The sequence below is a fragment of the Protopterus annectens genome, chromosome 6.part1 (assembly GCF_019279795.1).
Source record: "Protopterus annectens isolate FY-2018-M chromosome 6.part1, PAN1.0, whole genome shotgun sequence".
Classification (NCBI taxonomy): Eukaryota; Metazoa; Chordata; order Ceratodontiformes; family Protopteridae; genus Protopterus; species Protopterus annectens.
The window spans coordinates 509,730,523-509,752,233 of NC_056738.1; the positions used below are offsets into that span (position 1 = coordinate 509,730,523).

The following is a 21,711-nucleotide window of genomic DNA, read 5'->3' on the forward strand; positions in this document are numbered from 1 at the left end:
TATTTCTTAAATTATTAACAGGCTTGATTTTCTTGCAGTCCATGGAATTCTTACAAGTTTTCTCCAACACCACAGTTCAGAAGCATTGCTTTTCTGGTGCACAACCTTACTTATACTCCTGCTCTCATTTGTTATTACTGGGAAATCCATAGCTTTGACTGTACAGATCTTTGCAGACAATTTAGCGACGTTGCTCTTCTCTTATCAAGGTTTACCATAGCTTTCCTTCTGAAAAGAAAGTGTCTTTAATGTTGTGACTGCAATCACCATCTGCCAAGATCTTTGAGCCCAGAAAAGCAAAATCTGTCACAGCCTCCACTTTTTGTCCATTCATTTGAAATAATTTATAGGGCTAGATGATATAATTTAAGTCGCATGGTGTTGAGCTGTAAGCCAACATTTGTACATTCTACTTTCACCTTCTTCAACTCTTCATCAGTTTCAGCCAGCAGAACTATATAATGTTCATATCTAAGGTTGTTAATATTTCTCCTGACGGGGTTTATTTTTTTCATACATTTCTTCACTCGATAAGCTACTGGACACAAGTATCCCTTTTCAGGGGATGACCTGGCAGCACCATCTGGCTTATTCCAACATCTGATTTGTCTCACCCAAAGTATATACATTAAATGTAAACACCTTTGGGGTACTCCTTTTCCTGTCTTGAATCAATCAATTATTCCATATTGTATTCTCTTTCTTTTTGCTTTGCATACAGATTCCTCACAAAACAAATAAGGTAGCATAGTATCCAGTGCAAATGTTCAATAATTGGGGCCCTTATTAGTATTATACTTTTTGGGACTAGAATAAAAAATTGACCTTTCCAATCCAATGGCCACTGATATGTTTTTCACTTTTGCTGAGAAATTCCAAGCAGAATTATAACAGCATCATTTTTTTCAGGATTTTTGAACAGTTCAGTTGAAGTACCATCACTTCCTGATGCCTTTTTTTTATTAGCAAGTGCCCATTTATCTTTACTTTCCAAAAGTATCTGTTTCCAGATCAGAGGCCATGCAATTGTTTGCATCAGTGCTGTTAGGGTCTTGCTTATACACTTATTCTTTACATTCCAGATACTTCCACTAACTTCTGCTTCTGTTCGGTCCCTCCCATCATTGGCTTTAGTTATGCCGGTTTTTACCTGAGGTGTCCTTTAATATCACCAGTCAGAACACTGCTGTTCACCAAAAACATATTCTCATAATGCTGACATTTAATCACAGCATGAGCTCTCATTAAAAGTCAATCAGTAGTATCCTATTCTATAATCTGACCCTCATATACAATATTAATGCCTTACATTGACTGTTAACTGCTGCTTCCTTCTGCCAAACACCTGAAATCTGTAAATGTCCTGTAAGAGGCAGTCTATATACAGTCTAAAACCAAACCTTACTATAACATTTTCTGCTATACCTTCATGTTTGTTTCTGCTATTTAACAAAGTCAGGGTTGAATAACTGTCTTTGGTGTTATGAAGGAGCTTTTACATACTTGCAGTAATGTAATACACTGCATAATTTAGTCATGAAGGAGAAACTGGAAGATGTTTCACAGACCATTTCAGGGCACACTACAGTGTAAAGAGTGGTAATGCCATTATGACCCATTTTACCACTAGTAGTAACCATTTCTTTAATAGGGCGGCCACGGTGGTGCAGTGGTTAGCATTGCCACCTCACAGCAAGAGGTTCTCCGGTTCGATCCTCGGCTGGGGTGCCTTCTGTGCGGAGTCTGCATGTCCTCCCTGTGGTCGCGTGGGTTTCCTCCGGGTGCTCTGGTTTCCTCCCACATCCCAAAGACATGCTGTAGGTGGATTGGACACTCTAACTGGCCCAAGGTGTGAGTGTGTGCATGTGTGTGCCTTCTGTGGAAGGTTGAGCGCCGGGCTGGCAAACTGACACTGTAAAACTCCACTGCCAATCATGAGTGGACAGATGATCCGCTGTGGCGACCCCTAACTGGGAAAAGCTGAAAGAAGAAGAAGAAGTAACCATTTCTTTAATAGGCCTGTATCCACCAGCAGGGACAGTAAGATAGTAATAATAATAATAGAAATATATAAACAAAATGTAATCACTTACTCTGGTTCGCATCAACCATTTGCTCTAATAATGAGGGATAATGCTAGACCTGTAATCCATGACCTATGGGCCTGTCTTATATCTCGACTAGTTTCCCAGACAATACAAATCTGACACCCACCACCACCATGTTAATCAGCACGGACTTCTCACACTGCTTACCCTGCGATACAGATGAGTCAAGCCTTTAAATGTGTATCTTGGCAGACACTTGAGCAGTCTACAAATTTCTGTTATATAGCATTATCTGTTTCTTATGTTATATATCATGTAAAGGTGTTCTATTCACAATTTCTGTGATGCAGACAAATTGCAGCTAAATCTTCCTTACATTTAATGCTTCTTCTGTGTTCTTTTCAGAAAATCAATAGCTGTATACTCAAAGATTAAGTTAACTGTGAGCTTTTTTAAACAAAAAATAATTTAAATCATTTAAGGAAGTTCCCAGTGTGTGGGATGGAAGAATAATTCTGATGAAATAGACTCAAGGCAGGGAAATGGCTTCAGATCAGTTTTGGCATAGGTTGTAGCTTTCCTTTGAGGGCTCTCACAAGAAATATGAAATTATAGATATTATTTTTTCTGATTTTCTAAGACTCCTGGAAGAGGTAGAAACAGTACCTTTATTTTTTAATGATGAAGACCAGGTTCTCAGCAAAACTGGGACATGTTTTCCATCTGCCAATCTTCCTTGAGAAGAGTGTTTATCTTACATATGTAACCCTGTCTATTCAAAAGAAATACTACATTCTTTTGATCAATGTGTAGATACTTCTAGAAAAGACAGAAAGACAAGGTCACTTCATGTGTCCAATAAAGTCTCTAGTCATGTGACTCACTGTGTTTATGGCTAAACAAATGAAAATGTTAGAAATGTAAACACAGCTAGGGCCTTCTTATCAGGTTCTGGAGTTTGCTCTCAAACAGAACTCTTCAGGTAGTATATAGTGACTCTCTCAGAACAAGACATTTTTGGGTCAGGAGTCCCTCAGGGTTTTGTTATGAAACTCACACAGCTGACTTTCATTGAGAATCTATTGTTACATTTTTTTACTAGGTTGCAGTTTTCATATTAAGACTACAATACATTTACCAGACAAGCTCATTGCTTGTTTTAACATGAATAGAAACCTGCCCTAGACTTTTAAATATGTCTTTAAAGCATAATCCTGCAGCTAATTGGTATCCATCAGGATACAGAGGGCTCATTCAGTGTTTGTAAATTGTAAAACCCAGAATACAACTGTTAAGAAACTTAAAAATAGTGAGCATGACAACTTTTGCCAGCTTTGGTCAGTGCTTATAAAATACACCTATGACTGTATAATTAACTGAGTAATAATATTAGTTTACTGTAAGTAATACAAGCTCAACCCATTCTGTGTCCTGTCTCTGGAGACAGTGGCACAGCTGTGCAGTAGCCAGATCTGATACACACAACTCTACTGGTGTAAAACATGCTCAGTTATAATTATTTTCTAAGTTAATCACCCTTCCTCTCCACATGAGCATGCACATGTCCTTGGATGGACTTGACTAACCATCTTCATACTCAGATAAATGACACCACACTGCTTGGCAAATTCAAGTTAGAAAAGCTAAAATGTAACCTCTCCATCAATCACAAAATGAGGGTAAACCTAATGGGGCTGTAAGTAAACCGTTGAAATGCAAAGCTTCAGGATGCTCCTACCTGGATTAACACACATAGCAAAATATAAAACAGATCTTTAAAAACAAAATTACAAATAGTCATCCATCTTAGCTGTACCTCATTACAAATAATTATTCACATTGAAAGGGTCTGTCATGCATTCAATGTTGTATTTTCTAATACCCATGGTAACTAATTCTGAATCATATTATGTCATCAAAGGGACTTCCTATCAGTATAGAGTAGCACTTTTTAACCATGCTGTGAGCTTCCTAGTTGATGTTATTTGTAAATGGTCCACATTTGGCCCACTGGATAGTGGTCCACATTTTGCTCATTTAGGTACTGGTCCACATCTTAGAAATGGCAGGTTGAGAGCTATAGAAATAGTAACAAAAGACATGTTGGTGTGACAAAGTTAATGAAGGGCAGCATAATCATTGTCCACACTTTTAAATGCAATTATAAACAATCAGTCATGCAGATCTGAATTAAAAAGCTACAATTATTCAGCAGTCTGGAAACCAGTGTAAACCTGAATAGGATAGGACATCAGAGAGAACACCTGCAATGCAAGGCTTCACAACTTTCCTTTCCCAGACCAGCACACACAAAAATTAGTAAAATAGCTCTTAAAATAAAAATGAAATACATACTGGCTGCTAATAGTATAACAGAAGCACAAAAAATCATTTCCCACACTTGTATATCTCCACATACAAGTCAAAAAGTGCTTTAATTCTGATAAATTCCTTTGAAGCCAAAACTGAATGACACAGAAACTGCTTTTATTTATTACATGATAAAACAACATGGATCAAATGCCATGTGTTACCAATAGCCAAATTAGAATGGGTAATGTATATTCAGAACAATATAAAAGGAGACACAAGCAAAGAAAACAGCAAGCAAAACAAACTTGATAAAATGTTAAATGAGTATAATAGTTTTTACAGAAGTTAAAAGGCTGAAGCAATATTCTACACTGATCTAAAAGTAACTTCAGTAGGCAAATCCCATACAAGGATTCATTTTCATCTGAACAAAGAAAAACAAAGAAACATGGTAAATTAGAAAATGCAGATGCTGTTGAAAAAGTGTCTAGGTTCTCAAAAATCTTTCCCTAAAGACCAAGATGCCAAGTGAAATGTAGACCTGCTATGATCTGTTAATAGCTCACAGAGTGAAACATAGAAAAAGGATTACATCTGTTGCTGATGACATAATAAGTCAACAGTCTAGACCAAGGGTATTCAACAAAGTGGATTTAAGATTAGTATACCACCCAGAGCCATAGCTGACTCATTTAGCACTCTGTGCTGATCCCTCAGAATTGTGCCCTAACAAATGCCACTCAACGCATACATTTTTCAAGGGAAGAGCAAAAAAAAGGTATTCTGTTTACTGCAGAAAGGCAACTGGCTTCCTAACATACAGCAGCCAGTCACATGCCACTCACCAGTATTTCAGCTGACTGTAGAAAGATGATTGAAGCATCAGTTTTTGCAGTAGCCATTACCCACCCCTCAGATCGTCGAATGAAGACCAAAAAAAAAAAAAAAAACACAAAAGTATTTCTGCTGGTTGTAAAAAGTGAATTGGTGCATTGGCTTCTACAATCCATATATCCAGTTCTTCAAATGAAGAGCATTTTTAGTTTGTTCTTATAAAGCCTGCATTGTTGTGCCACACTTCCTCATGCTTTTTCTCATTATCTTGCCTCAGAAAAACACATCCTGTTTTTGTGAAGTTTTTTGAAGATCTTTTAACAGTGCAAAAAGATCTGCACTGACAAATAATTGTTTGTTATTGAGCCAACATTGTAACTTGGTTCTTTTATTTTTCTCTTTTCCTTTTTAACTGTGATTTTTCTTTTACTAAGTATAGTAAAACTCTCCATACACAGTGTACAGCTCACAAACTCAACTAAAGGATCGCTTACCTTGCCATCCATTGCTTTTTATTAGCCAAATTAAGATATCCAGTGGTCCTTACAGATAGAGATAGGCACACACATGTGGCATGACTCAGCATAGCATTCAAACCTTGATGCAAGTGTATACATCTTGGCAGGTAATCATGTAGTAAATAGTGTGGAAGTTAACTCTGCAGAACTATTTATCCGTACAGAAATGAACTAGTGCACTTAATTCATGCGTTACATTATTTTCACTGATGTAGATAACATATGTCATGCAATTCCAGTGTGAAGAAGGAAAGTTATCAGATTTGACCTTTGCATTGATGTCAGTCCCCTACCATTTAACATAAGAAGGGGTTATAAGATAGAAGCTTACTGAACCTACGCAAACATTTACAAGTTCATATTAAGATGCTTAGGAAATAGGGGCTGTAGATGTCTGCAAAGCCCTAAGTGTTTTTGTAGTACATGGAGTGCAGTGATTATGCTCTGAAATCTGAAAAAAAAAGCAATCTTATTAAATGCTTTCATGATTAATACTCAACAGAATTTCTCTGTGTACCTTTCAGTTTTGTATTCTTTATTCACATACTAATGTACAAGAAGCAGTCAGCAAAGAACAGTGTGGGAGACTTGAAGCAATTTTAAGAGCTCTATTTCACGTCTTGCTGTTGCACTTTTTTGTCTGGCAGTGTAAAGTGTACTACATCTTTTCATCCTGTTACAGGATCAGAGAAATCCTTCACTTCTGGACAAAGTTTCTGGTATTCTTAAAGTTTTACAGCTTTCAAAGCTGCAAAACACTCTGTGTTCTTATAGTTTCCTTTTTCTCTTTGTCTGCTAGTATATCACAGCATTTAAGGCACCAAGCACTATGAAGAATGTTATGACAATCCTGAGCATAGTACCATATAATACTTAACATTTGTACATCTCTCTCTCTCATTCACTGTTAGTACCTAACACAGCTAACACTCAATGTACTACAAGTAGTTATAATTAGGTCTCTCTGGTAATTTTATATTCTTGAAATGGATGCCAAGATTCACCTCTGAAGCATCACTTTGCTTTGATCTCAAAGTGAATTTCTTGACATTCATTTCTCAAGCATATAGCAAATTGAGTATGATTGAAAACCTGCTTGTAATTCTCAAAATTATTCCTGCCCCTGCACATTTTCTACTAATCTATCACAGAGATTCCACCTTCCAAGTAACACATTTCAGTAGTTAATGCTCGCATACCTTCCTAATGCAAATATTTTTTTCTTCTGACATTGACTCTACCAAGCTGATTGCAAAACGTATCTTTCGTGTAGGACACCACATTGGCACACTAGCTCAGGCTGCAATAATACTGGCCAGTAAATATACTTCTTTTCAAGATTGTGTCTTAATTTCCTTTTACAAAAGACATATCATTATTTTTTGCACCGAAGTGTTGAAATCCTTCCTTCTCCAATTTTGCACATCTGGTCATCCTATTCATTCCTTCCCACTAGAGAATATTGGTCAGTAGGAAGAGTTCCTGTGCATCTTCTTAGAGTATACCAGCATTTAAGAAGACTTTCCTGTATTCCTGAAATGAGTCAATATTTTTAAAGCCTAACATTTGAAGTCTTGGTACAGATACATACCTGTAACTAAGGCAGTAAGGTAGCATCTACAAGTTGTCATGATTTGCTAAGTATGCATAATGAAATGATCACCATTAAGGCACACGATGTTGCACTGATGTTTGCCATTAACATGCATGATTTTATATATTAATATTGTTTTGAAATATTGTGAAAATATCATATGTATAATTTGCATAGATTCTGCAGTATCACAAAACAGTAGTATGCTCCCTCTTCTTGGCATGCATCGTTGGAAAATTTTAGAACAGCTGAAAAATGCTTCTAGTGATATCTTGGATCTATCTTGCACACTTACAGAGATACCCTTTGTTTAGCCATAATACTGTTCATTTTTGGCAAATAAAATGTCATTTTTCTTTCATAAGACTGTGATATAAAATTAGCATCGTCGCCTCATAGTTAGACGTTGCCTGTTCGATTCTCAGTTAGAGCATCTTCTGTGTAGCGACATGCGTGAATGGGCATTCCTTCATTGAAGGTTGTGCATTAGGCCCAGGAAGCCAGTATGTAAAACTCTACTGCCAATCATTAGCAGACCGGAGTTCCGCTGTGGCTACCCCTAACCGGGAAAAGCCGAAAGACACAAATACATTTGATATTAATGCTGGTATGTAGACCACTGTATACCAAAGACCTTTCTTATACTATATTTTTTGTAAATTATATCATTTATCACATATTGTATATTTTGTAGTGTGCTTTCAGTAGAGGATTGTGAAGCAAGTAACTTTCTGGCTTAGAAGACCTCAGAAAGCAAAGGTGCTAATTAGCCTCCTGCTGCTCAGGATTGTATGAGTTAATGTTCTCTGATCTAGGAAGTGTTTCATGGATATGAGGTTCCTAAAACTAATCAAGAAAGACTGGCATTACACATGGTACACTGACTACTGAGCTATTAATTGGTTAAAACTCAAATAACTTTTCTAGAGGCAGAGTACGAAAGCCCTAAGAATAATTAGAGCACTAGCCTATTTGTATCAACAAGTCATCCTGACAATATCCAAGTAACTGACTTTCTGTTTTTGTTCAGGGGGAAATAGCATTACATTTTCCAAGTAAATGTTCCTCTTTCATGTCATCTTTCATCTTTTCAAGCATGGATGGATTCACTATTTGGTATTCCACCCCATCATGACCAGTTGTTTACTATTCTGTTCTTTTTGAGTACTGTTCCTTATTATTGCCTATGTATCTGTAGAAAGCATGTAGCTGATAAATGTGTATGTAGATCATTAACTCTTTGATGCTGTGTCCTTTCAACTAGATGCTCACTAAACTCAGCCTCATTGTTAACCAGATCATCTCACAATTCCAGTAATGCTTTATGGAATGAAGGCAGACCCAGAATAACACTATTATGTTAGAGCCAATTTGGTATCACAACTCAGATTGCAATAATAAGCACCGAGTATTTGAACTGCATGCAAGCAAGTCATTTAACTGAGGGCATTGTCCTTTCCCATTTTAGATTATTAAACAGTTACCTTTGAAGACAGCTTAATGTGGACCATTAAGGTTTTTATAGGATTTGACTTCTACCATTTTAGCAGCTAATGGAGAACTTAGCCTTGTGAAAAGATTTCCACAGACACTACTCAGGATTGTCATTTGTCAGCCTACATTTTTATTGTATGCCTGGAATCCTTTAATTGAATGGGTATCCTTTATTAGTTCCAGGATATGATTGCATCTATTTATTTATTTTATTCTAAATGTATTAATCATGTGTTTGGACTGGTACAAAGATCCTTTTCAACTGTAACCAGGTCAATGAGGCAAGAAATTATAAATATTATTACTTAGAATATACAAACTGGGAGATTTTTGCAACAAGGATGCAGAACACTATAAATACAGCTACATAAAAAGGTGGAACTTTATAACAAGAATCAATCAAATAGCATGTAATGCCTAATATTCATACTCAAGTAATAAGACAAAGTTTACAGATAAACACCAACTCATGTCACAGCAATGAGGAGTAATATTTATTCCATTTAATCAAAGAGTTTGGCAGTCCATGATAACATAAGCTAAATGTTGATAAAGCAACCATTTTTGCTCTTAATTCCATGGAAGTTATAATGCCATACAAACTCATCTCCATTACCAAATGTAAGTGTCTCATTTAATGAACTCAAGTACTTAGGAGTCACATATAAACCCAGCACACATGCTCAACTGTGTGAATTTAAATCACAACCTAAAAAAGTAAAGACAGACCTGGACAAAAGGAACAAACTTAAGTTTAGTCTGCTTTTTAGGATCTTTATTGTTAAATATAATATCTCCCCATGATTGTTATAACTTTTTGTAGCAGATTGATTTCACACATTTTGAATGGAACTTTAAATCATTTAATAAATAATATTTACAATTTGTTGGAGTAATAGCAACCCCTTGGTCACGTTTAATAATCCTTCAGATCAAAAGTAAAGAATAGTTTTAAGATACCAAATGTATCATTTTTATATGGGTTGCGATTAAAGAATCTTTGTACCATTACAAATGACTTTACTACAGGATCCTGCAACATTCCTCTTTAGATCCTTTCAGTCAGATCATTCATTAAGAAAATAAATAACTTTATGAAATTTCTCTGTGATTAATCCTCACAAATTTTCAGTAAATGCCCATCTTTCATTTAAATGTTAATACTTAAAATCACAACTTTCTGAAGTAACTAGGGTAATTTAAAGAGTTCTTGGTGTTACAGTCACTGTTGTACAATTCTGATATTACAATTAACAAGCCTCTAAAAGTGCCAGATTTCACTATTTCAAAAGACAGTGTGTATATAATGTTGTGAATGATAACATTTTGAAATTTGTTGCATAAATATTAAAAATGTAGAACCTTAAAACCAGTGTCAACCAACAACTCAGTTTAATAAGAATTGCTGAACATTTTCCAGTGCTTGAATTTGATAAGAAGTGAAACCTGGTTCCCTTATTTTGAGCTACCCCCAAGAGAAACATGTCTTGTCATTTATTTATAATTTAGTTTGGGGTATAATTACTAGTTTATTTTACTTATTCATACAATTACTAGAGGTCATTACATAAAATAATAAAAATTGTCTGTGAATGTGAAATTACCCGGTACAATACATATAAGGAGGTATCTTTCCAGACAGGTATACAATAACAGTTTGTACTCCCTCATAATACTTACCAGTCTCTCTTAAAATATAACAGTAATGGATAAACATGACTCCACAAACTTTAGTATATTTGGGAATCTGTTGCAGATGTGTTTCATATCTTTTGGTCATGTAAATTTATGCAGCCTGTTTTATTATTATTGTTGAATATTTTAAAAAATACTTGGCTATTAATAATAGAGAGGATTGTAAATTTCATAAATTTCAGCTTGGTATACCCATTTCTTATCACGCAGTAAAAAAATCTTAGTTTGTGTATTATCATCCATCTATTCTCAACCCCTTTTTCACATTTTGCGCATGGGATCAAGGTGTCACTTTAACAGTGACAATCATTTCAAGTCAAAGTTTACACCACCGAGTGGCTAGCCCTGCCATTGTTGTTCATCCATACCACTCACTCACAGACATACTCATACCTACGCCCAATACAGTGTGTCTAATCTACCTACTGCATGTCTTTGGAATGTGGGAGGAAACTGGTGCACCCAGAAGAAACCCACATAACCACAGAGAGGACAAGCAGACTCCGCACAGAAGGCACCCCAGCCAGGAATCAAACCAGAGAACCTCTTGCTGTGAGGTGACAATGCTAACCATTGCACCAGTCTGGGCTAAATTCGGAATGGCCAAAAGTTGGATATAAAAATAGATCTTTCCAAATGTATAGTACATTTTCATAAAACAAGTATCATCTTCACTGACGTATTCACATACATTTCTTCATGAAACCATTAGATTCCCTAACTTATTGGGTAATCTAAAAAGAATTCATTGCTTTGAAAGCTGGATTTTTGCACTGTACTTTTGAACTTAAACACACACACACACACACGTGTATATATATATATATATATATATATATATATATATATATATATATTATATATACATATATATATATATATATATATACATACATATAAATATATAGACACACAACACACACACACACACATACATAGATACATATGTATAAAAGATATAAAAGATGCATACACGTATACATTTATGTATATGGATATGCTTTGAAATATCCAAGTACCAGATGATCAAGCAGTAAAACAACAGTCTTAAACGATCAAAAGTCACAAAAAAAAAAAGTTTTTTGTAAGGGGCTAGGCCCAGCTAATTATATGTACCAACTCTGACATCACACAGCAGTGTAGTAAGGGCAAATTCCCACTCTTCTTTCACCTCCCACAAAGTAATGTTCCCTGTTATATACATACATGCATATTATGTGTGTGTGTGAAATCATCTACATATCTATGTTACCTCAGTATGGGAATCAGTGAATTTCTACACATTTACAGAAGTAATACCACCAGCAACCCAATAAATGTGTCCAAAGAAACAAAGTATATAAGAACAAAAACCGGTAAGGACACAACCACGGCTGCTGCTGCTTCCAGTATAAAGACTTTACTAGTGCACAGAACAAACATAAGCGCTTTCACAAAGTTGCTTCATCAGGTGTAATGTGATTACTTTGTGAAAGCGCTTATGTTTGTTCTGTGCACTAGTAAAGTCTTGCTTCATCAGGTGTAATGTGATTACTTTGTGAAAGCGCTTATGTTTGTTCTGTGCACTAGTAAAGTCTTTACACTGGAAGCAGCAGCAGCCGTGGTTGTCTCCTCACTGCTTTTTATTCTTATGAATTTTTGCACATGCTTTTAACTGGCCTCGGTCTGAAACTTCAAGGTCATTGGTTTATTGAAGAACTGTTATTATACAAAAGTGGACTGTATTCTTTCCATTTTGTGATGGCTGTCCTGTTTGTCTGCCTCATATGTTACACATGCAGTCTTCAGCCTAATGTTATATGCTGACAGTGCAGAATACTATCATTACTTTAAGTAAGCATTAAAGCATTAGTTTTGTCTGTACAGTAAAATTTATTTTGGTTTTAATGTGTGCCAAAGCAGACATTGTTAAGCATCTTTTAACCAGTCTCCCCTAGTTCTTCCTTAATAATGGTTTGGAATGTGTTCCAAATGTATGATTTAATGGAAGAGGCAAGTCTAAAAATAAAGATACAACATTTACACATGAGAATGTAGTAGATGTTGAGAACAGATTGTTTATATGGATCTGAAGCTGGCCACATAGTAAGCTAAAAGAACAGGAGGAGATTAAGTCACCTCTACTGTAGTGAAATGACCAGCAGTATACATAAATAGCCCTTGATGAGGCCATTCCTCTTAAGAAAAACTGCCTAGGAGATGTAATGAGTGTTTCTAGTAGTAAGTGGAAAAGATACAAATTTTGTTTACTTATAATGGAGAACTGATATAAGTTATGACAGAAATTAATGTGTATTTTAAATATGTAAACACCAGGCTGAGCTGACCCAGAATATATTATAAGTAAGACGGCAAATGCTTGGAACAGACTTACCATGCAAGAGGACTGCACAAAATGTGCACATTATGCATTGCTGCCTCACAGCAAGAGGTTCTCCGGTTCGATCCTCGGCTGGGGTGCCTTCTGTGCAGAGTCTGCATGTCCTCCCTGTGGTCACGTGGGTTTCCTCCGGGTGCTCCGGTTTCCTCCCACATCCCAAAGACATGCTGCAGGTGGATTGGACACTCTAAATTGGCCCTAGGTGTGCGTGTGAGTGTGCCTTCTGTGGAAGGTTGGGCGCCGGGCTGGCAACTTGACACCATAAAAAACTCCACTGCCATTCAATGTGCGGACAAGGTGATCCGCTGTGGCGACCCCTAACTGGGAAAAGCCGAAAGAAGAAGAAGAATTGCTACTGAATAAAGGAGTTTTTTTTTTTTTTAAATAAAATCATGCTTTTAGGTGGTGCTCTCCTTGGGAGTGTATAGCTGTTTGAAAAATAGTACTAAAGATGACCAGTAAAAACTGAGAACCTGTGATTAAATATTACTACTTGCTACATACATCTCAAGGAATTGAGAAAAGTAAATATGGTATTGAAGCAAATATTACTGTGAATAGATCACTATGTAAAGATTATTGTCACGGTCCTAATAATACTTACACAGACATCCAAAGACATTTGATTACATTTATTGTAATGGAAAATGAATAACAAACATCAAAACTTTATTGAGGCACGCAGCATTCAGCATTGCAACAAATAAGATAGCAAACATAAGGGCAGATCACCCGCTCACCCTTGGATAAGCAGCGTCCCCCACTTGCTCACTTATCAAAGTAATCATGAAGGCAGCGTCCCTGCTGACCTTAATATCATCAGTTCTATACCTCCATTCCAAGTCATCCATCTTCAAATTGCCACCTCAGTTCCAAATATCCTATTTAGGGGGACAGAAGGGGGTCAAGCCTGATCCTCTTCTCCACCCCTCAAGCCATCACCAAATGGGTCGGGCTGGGAGGGCAACAAGACCACACCAAAATGTGCTTACTCACACTGGTTTCCCCTTCAAAACCCCTAAGACCCACCCCTTAGCCTTACCTCACTTCCTCTCTTAGCTCCCAACTTAATTAACTCTTTCCTAGCTGCTCCCTACCCACACAAACCTTACTTACCTATCTCCCTACTGCGCAGCCCCCCCACTCCATTGATTCCAAGGTCGTCCCGTGACAAATTTGCCTGTTCCAAACTTCACTTGTGCAGTTACTGAATTTATGTTCTGCTTGCTTTAATTTCTCCAAGTCTTATGGGTTTCTAATACTATGATGGGAATAGGTCCCCACTCCTGAGTCAGGATATAATTAAAGTTTGTGAAATTAGTATTGTTTCAGTCTTTGATGTTAGCCAGAAGTGCTCCTCACAGCACCCACAATGTGCCCAAAACTGACTCCTTCTGCAATTCATACAGAGTTACATGTACTGGTAGCATATCTAAATAAGACTGTAAATTCTTTTTTATGAGACACATTGCTCCTACTACTATTGGAACTGTCTGGGTATATTTGTTACACATTTCCCTCATTTCTGCCTGCAAATTTTGGTATTTTATTAATTTGTGTCTTTCTGTCTGTCTGTCTGCAAGATACTGTAACTACTGGGTGAAGCAATTTCTCTGATCAACACTACTTTTGTCTTCTTTGCATGGACTACCATATCTGGTTTTCTTGCATCTATTTTTTTGAACTGTTGGTAATGGGTGGTCCCATGTGATATAAACTTCATCATTCTCTATAATGCTTTGTGGCTCATGTTTCCAATGCTTCTCAGGTACTTCAGTATTGAAGTGTTTACACAATCCCCAATGCAACAGTTTGCCACATTATTATGCCTTTCAATATACACAACCAGCAGGAAGCTGAGCAACTGGTATCAGTTCAGTTTTATAAAACCTACATTTGTCTGTTTCTCCCACAGGTTCAATGGACTTTGTAAATCAGCATGTACATAGCCAGTATTCTGGGCCACTAATGTTAACCTTTCATCTCTTGGTTTCATATCACCCGTCCTTAAACATCCCCACGTCAGATCATGATTGACATGAGGTTGTTCCAGAAGTTTTCTGTACTTGCAACTTTATTTATGCCTTTTCAACATTTCTTGCCTTTTCATCTAATCCATCTCCTTACATTGTTTCTTTTGTTTTTCTGGCACATTCAGTCGCTGCCTGATTTTTGTCTACTTCTGGTTTGGTTTCTATTCCCACTTGACACTGATATGCTTCTGCTAAACTAGGCAAGGAAGTCATGTTAGGTTTGCTCTCTTCATGTTTCAAAACTTTCAATATGTTTGGATATGGTGAGGTCAGCAGATATGTATGCAGTCCTACGATTGCTGTTCTATACATATATTCTATTTTGAGGAGGCCCAAGCCTTCTTTAGAATGAGGAATGTATAATCTTGGTATACATTGATTTTTATACATTATTTAATAAGCATGAAGCATTTTTCTTGTTTTCATGTTCAGCTGATCCAATACCTTTTTGGGGTATACAGTCACTCAAAAACTGTAAGTAACTGTATTCCCATGTCCAGGAGGGTTGTTGGTGCTATCCCTGGTAAGAATTTACAGTGCTCCATCTATCCATCTAGGTTCCTTTTGAACAGTCTCATAGAGGTGCTCTGCTTCACATAAATTAGCAGCCTATTCCAAAGATGCGGAAGTCACTGGGGACAAATCTGTCCCTTCAGCATGTCCTAGTCAAGTCGCAAGCCATATTTAGGTCTTTGGAACAGGTAGCTCTAGTCCTGTTTGATTTGCGGATGTGCAGCATATACATTAGATTTGGCTCAGAGATTGCTATGTAAGCCAAGCATAAGTCTCCCCTAAGAAGTTTATATGATACTAAGTATTGTGACATGGACTTTAGTCAGTGTGTATAAGGCATGTGCTAGAGTCCCTTGATCTTCTTAGTTAGAAACCTCTGAGGTTTCTCCAATTGCTGCAGGTGCTCTTTGTACGGTACATACCGAAAGGGGTGTTATGCTCAATTATGGGCCTGATTAGTGGCAAGTATAGAGGGGTTCTAACGTCCTTTGCTCTAGAGGTGATGCCTTTGCTAATCAAGTGTGCTATGCAGAAAGCCTTCCTTACTACAATAGACACATGGTGGTCAAAATTGTTGATCTTTCATCAATTACCCAAATATTTATACAATTCCTTCCGCTCAAGTCCCTTTATATCACATTCTTGTCCCAGACTGATATTTTCTTGGTGCTACAACTTTCCTTCTTTAAATGTTGATTTTGCACATTTATCAAGACCAAGTGGCATTCTTGTATCATCTAAGAAAGTTATGACCACTAACAGTTTTGCTTTCACCTCCTCACCTGATGAACTATACAGTTTTAAATCATACTCAAAAAGAGGAGGAGAAGTCTTTACACATTGTTATTGTCTGGGAGCCAAATTGTCGCCATGATATAATGCGTTAAGTAGACAGCTTAATGGGTTAAGAGTAAGACAAAAGAACAGCGGTGGCAAAAAATCACTCTGGAATCTCCCTCTTTGAATTTTTATCCCTAGGGTAATAATTTGTCTTTTATCATGGCTTAATTGAAAAGTGGTTTGCCACTGTTTCATGGTCACTGTATTGTAGGATCCATGTAGGGTATATCAAATAGATTTTTAAGCACTGTTTTATACATGAATGTACGGTACTATGAAATGCTTTTTTGCAATCTATCCATGCCATACTTAGATTCTTCCCCTTTTTGCAATTGTCCATTATGACATTATGTAAATACAAATGATCCTTTGTTCCATATAACTTTATTTTGTTACCCTTTTGTTCTATTGTCATGATTGAGTTTTCTTCTAAATGACTATGAACTCTGTCAGCATTAATTCCAGTGTTTAGTTTATACGCCTTCGGAAGGCAAGTTATCGGTCTATAGTTTTTAGGACAGCTTACAGGTTTAGTCTTATGGATGACTATGATTTTTCCTGTTGCTAACCAAGGTGGTGTCTATTTGAGGTGTGCATGTACCATAAGTAATTCTTACTTAGCTAAATCTCCATGAAAGATGTTAATACTTTTAGCCAGAAGTTAAGTACTGCATTTGGGCCTGTGGTTTTCCATTTAGAGCTTTTCTTAATTTTGTTTCATTTTCTCTGGCCATTACTTCATCCCATTTCATATCCTGTACATTTGAATTTCTTACTGTTTCTTTTATGCCTTCTATCCATTCAGCATCTTTGTTATGTTCCACTGGGATTTTGTAGATATTTCTCCAAAATGTGTCTATTTCTTCCTTTTTAGTGGTGTTTCTATTCATTTTGCTTTGTTTCCCAATTCTGTATAAAACTTTTTTGGGGTCCTTATTGAATTGCTTATTTCATAATTTTCGTTTATATTTATCTGCGTATCTTCTACATTTTCCTGCCTGTGCTGATATCTTTAGTTAATTATTTACAATAGTGTACAATGAATCCTGATCTATTCCTATACTGAGTGTTGCTTTTATCACATCTGTCTTTCTATGTATGTTTGCTGATCTGTTCCCTCTTCTAAACTCTTCTAACAGTGACACTTGTCTTAATTGCTTTATAGGTTTCAGTATTCCATATTTCCGCAATTTAATTTGATTTCCTCCTTTCCATTATAGCTCTGTATTTTTGTGGTAAGACATTATCTGTTATTAATTTAAACATATACTAATATGTCCTACCTGTTATATCAAAGGAATTTCTATTAATAGTCTTAATTACTGTAGTCATTTGTTTTATCAGAATTCTAACATTTTGGGTCTTATTGACTTTCTGTAATCTATTTCTTTTATTGTCCTTAATATGTTTATCCATTTGCATTAAATCAAGCAACTCTTCCCTTAGATCTTTTTCTTCTAAACTTTCTTTAATTTTCATTTCCTGTGGGCATTCTAGATGAAGTCTCAGACATTCTTCCTCTGACATATTCCCTTCAGCTGTATCCTGCATCATTCATTACTTTTTCGTATAGGAACTCACTGGCCTATTACACCACAACACTGACTGTGTCAAAGTTGCCATTTCCTGTTCCTTCCCTTGCTGTGCAACTCCACGTGAACTTCTGTACTGGCTTCCCACTGAATGCACCAGAGTATCTTCATGTGGCAACTGATCAGATGCTTCCCATTCCAGCTGTTTCTCCTTAATTTGGGGACTCATTGTTCCATCATGCTATGATGTTGCCAGAGTTGGATTTTCTACACCAAATCCTTCACTTTGCAGGTAATCCATAACTCCACTTTCTATTTCTTTAACTTCTTCATTGCTAATCCCCTTTTCTACTTTCTCCCTTTGTTTTCTTCTTTTTTTTTTTTTGTATTGTAAAGTTTTCCATATCTGGATGCTTTTGCCTGTATTTATCTTGAAATATCTTTGGTGGTGCTTTTTTGTATTGATTAGTTTTGCTTTCTCCTTTACATAAATATATTACACCATATTACATTTCTTTTTATTTTAAATGTCTATATTTCTTCTTCAGATATCTCTCTCTCTACCTATTTCTCCTTACTCTGGGAACTCGTTCCATCATGTTATGACATAACCTGTGTTAGACTTTCTACACTAAATCCTTTACTTCACAGCTATTCCATAACTTCAGCTTCTATTTGATTAACCCCTACTTTACTTATCTTTTGTTTTGCATTCCCCCATGTGATCTTATTTTTGTATTGTCAAATTGTTCATATCTGGGAGTCTTTACCTGGATTTCTCTTCAAATATCTTTGGAGGTGCTTTTTTTTGTATTTAGTTTGGCTTTCTTCTTTGCATAAATATTGCACTATATCATATCTCTCTTTTTGTCTCATGTCCAAGTTTCTTTTTTATGTTGTTGTTGTGTCTTTTGGCTTTTCCTGGTTAGGGGTCGCCACAGCGGAATTCCGGTCCACTAATGATTGGTAGTTGATTTTTACTTGCCGAATTACCAGCTCTGATGCACAACCTTCAACGAAGGTACGCCCATTCACGCATGTTTCCACGCAGAAGACGCTCTAGCTGAGAATCGAACCGGACAGCGTCTTACTGTGAGGTGACAACGCTACCGCAGCACCACCACCACGGGTACTCCAGGTTTCTTTTTTTATACCTTTCAAAAATCTCTAGGTTTTGTTCTTTATGTTTTCACACTTCAGTCATTTATTTTCCCAAACAGCCCAAGGTTTCTTGGTCTATATGTTTTTCATGAATCTCTAGTATTAATGAACATAAATTTGCATCTAAAGCTTTTGACTGTTTATTTATTTATTTATATACATTCTATATTTTCCCATTTAATTTCTCCATGTCTTTTGGGTTTTTAATACCATGATGGGAATTGACCCCATGCCTAATTCAAAGTATGATTAAAGTTCATGAAATTAGTATTGTTTCAGTCTTTATATTATTAAATATTTTTTGCAGTATAATCAGATCAGTGTTAGTTCAGAAAAGGATGCAAAGGTATTAGAATGTCATTAGCAGAAACCCTATGTGAAAAGGATAAGGTCACCGAACCCCTACATACTAAGAGAGGAGATTGGATATGACTATAATATTTAAGTGCACTAAATACATTGACAAAGTTTATGAAAATAATTGTCTTCCTATGAATATTAGATCACAAGTAAGAAGTGATAGAATGATAATAAAGACAGGAAGTACATATAAAATACAAGAACTGTGTCATCAGTGTCAGTGTTTTATTAATGGAGCAATGTATTTTCTGAGGTTGTAAAACTGAATATTTTAGAACTGTTTGGAGGGACTGTGGGTTGTTTTTGGCAATTGAATTACCTATGAGTAAGTAACTAATAACTAGTGAGCACTATAATTGTAAGACAATATTGGTGTCTCAGTAATCCTTCTTGCTCAGCGTGGTCTACATTTTTCAGTGAAATCTTTCTGAGTTACATATTGTACTTTTGCACATGCATGCCTTTTCTGTCAAAGACATTTAGTATAGCCAGATGACTTTTTTTACCTCTGGTCCTTCAGACATGCATAACCTGACTTATTTAGTTTCTCTGGGTAGAAGAACTGATGTATAGATTGGATCTGCCATACACACATAAGTAGTACTGATGATGTTAATGTATACCTTCGGCACAGATGTCCTAGAGATAGCTCTTTTAGAAAGAAAAAAAGAAAAAACACTGCCATGCCATTTCAACAGTTATATTCTACAGAGAGAATGATTTCATATAGCAAGTGAAAGGCACTCGTACATGGCAGTTTATATACAAAATGTTGAGTTCAACAGCTGCATGTCTTAACTCTGCAGAAATTGAAAATAATGTTATTAAATGTAAATGGTAAAGCACAGAATTGTCACTAAATATTATAATTATTGTTTCCTTCTTCTTCTTCTCTGTGCACCCTAAGTATGTAGCAGAAATGCTTATTGTGTCACCTGCTTGGGACAGACAACCGATATTAAGAATAATGAAAATGAAAAAGGACCTTGACACTTATAGAATGACACTTGGAGATAAGTTGTATTTTAAGTGTAACACATTCCACTACCCATGTTAACTAAAATAAAGCATTCCTTTCCCTGACTTTGTCATCCTTGAGTAGACTTTAAAAGCTTCCCAGACAAAAATTCCATTGTAAATGTAAACAGAGAAGTAAAAGCTACATTTCCATTTCTGTCAGTTTTTATGACCAGGATGCCTGGTAGCACAAGCTAATCTGAACCCCCCCCCCCACATTGGCTGAAGGGAAATTTCTGAAACCACTTTATCAAGATATGTGTCTTTTGCAGAAGTGATCAGATTAGGTAACAGACTATTCATGCTTTGATTGAGCTGATACAGTGAGGCAGGGGTTATAATGAATTCATAATACTTTGTACACAGATTTCTAGTTGGTGTATGTGTAAGGGGCGTTGTGCACAGTGCCATGAGGTATGTGATTGCCTTGAAATGCTTCAATGGACATCATTATCTGATTTCTCAGATCACACAAATGAATAGATGGAGAAGGCCATTTCAGCTGGGATTCTATGAAGGTTCATATAATCTACAAGACACCTTACACTGAAAGTTGTGCAAACACAAAAGCCCACAGACACACACACGTACAACTGTAATAACATTATCTACACTGTGAATTCAGACTTTATTATTTTTAACCTGGGAAGATATTTTTATCCTGCTTTTAGCACTGTCATGCTGTAATACCAAACTGTTGTTCTCATGCGCCTTTTCCACACCCCTTTAGCAGTAGGCTTGGGGAGATGTGACAGAATGAGTCACTTGAGAGATTTATAAGAAATGTGCAGTCTTCTAATATCCAGCTAATGTAGAGACTTTGGCTACCCTCCCTTCATCTTATCTAACATAGCCAGTGTTTATGCCTTGCTTGCTGGGAACACAGAAACCTGTCATGAAAAAAATGAAAAGAAATCTTTCAGAGCTATGAAGATTTATGAAAAAGTGAGATTGAGCAGTAGAAGAAATAGGAGAAAGGAAGAAAACCTTCTTCATGTAATGCTCATGAATGAGACCAGCTCTGAAAGTAGCAGTTTCTTACTTAAATCCTTGTTAAGCCACCAGAATATGGTCTTTGAAAGAAAAAAAAAACATTTTATTTTTCAAGATACTGTCCAGTAGTTGCTCATGTAGAATATATGTACACTATATTTTACCACTTTGGAGCTTTTCAGGCAGTTCCAGTTAATGAACATCCCAACACACACACACACACACACACACACACACACACACACACACACACACACACACACACACAGAAACACACAACACACACACACACACACACACACACACACACACACACACACACACACACACACACAAAACACAACACACACAAACACACACGCACACACACACACACACATGTACTC

At 36.4% G+C, this 21,711-nt stretch overlaps 1 protein-coding gene across 1 annotated transcript in view; it reads left to right on the forward strand.

The window, feature by feature from the left end:
- PARD3B (par-3 family cell polarity regulator beta) overlaps positions 1-21,711 on the forward strand; it is a 5,075,916-nt gene that overhangs the window by 5,012,689 nt on the left and 41,516 nt on the right. The gene's annotated exons all lie outside the window — the stretch shown is intronic.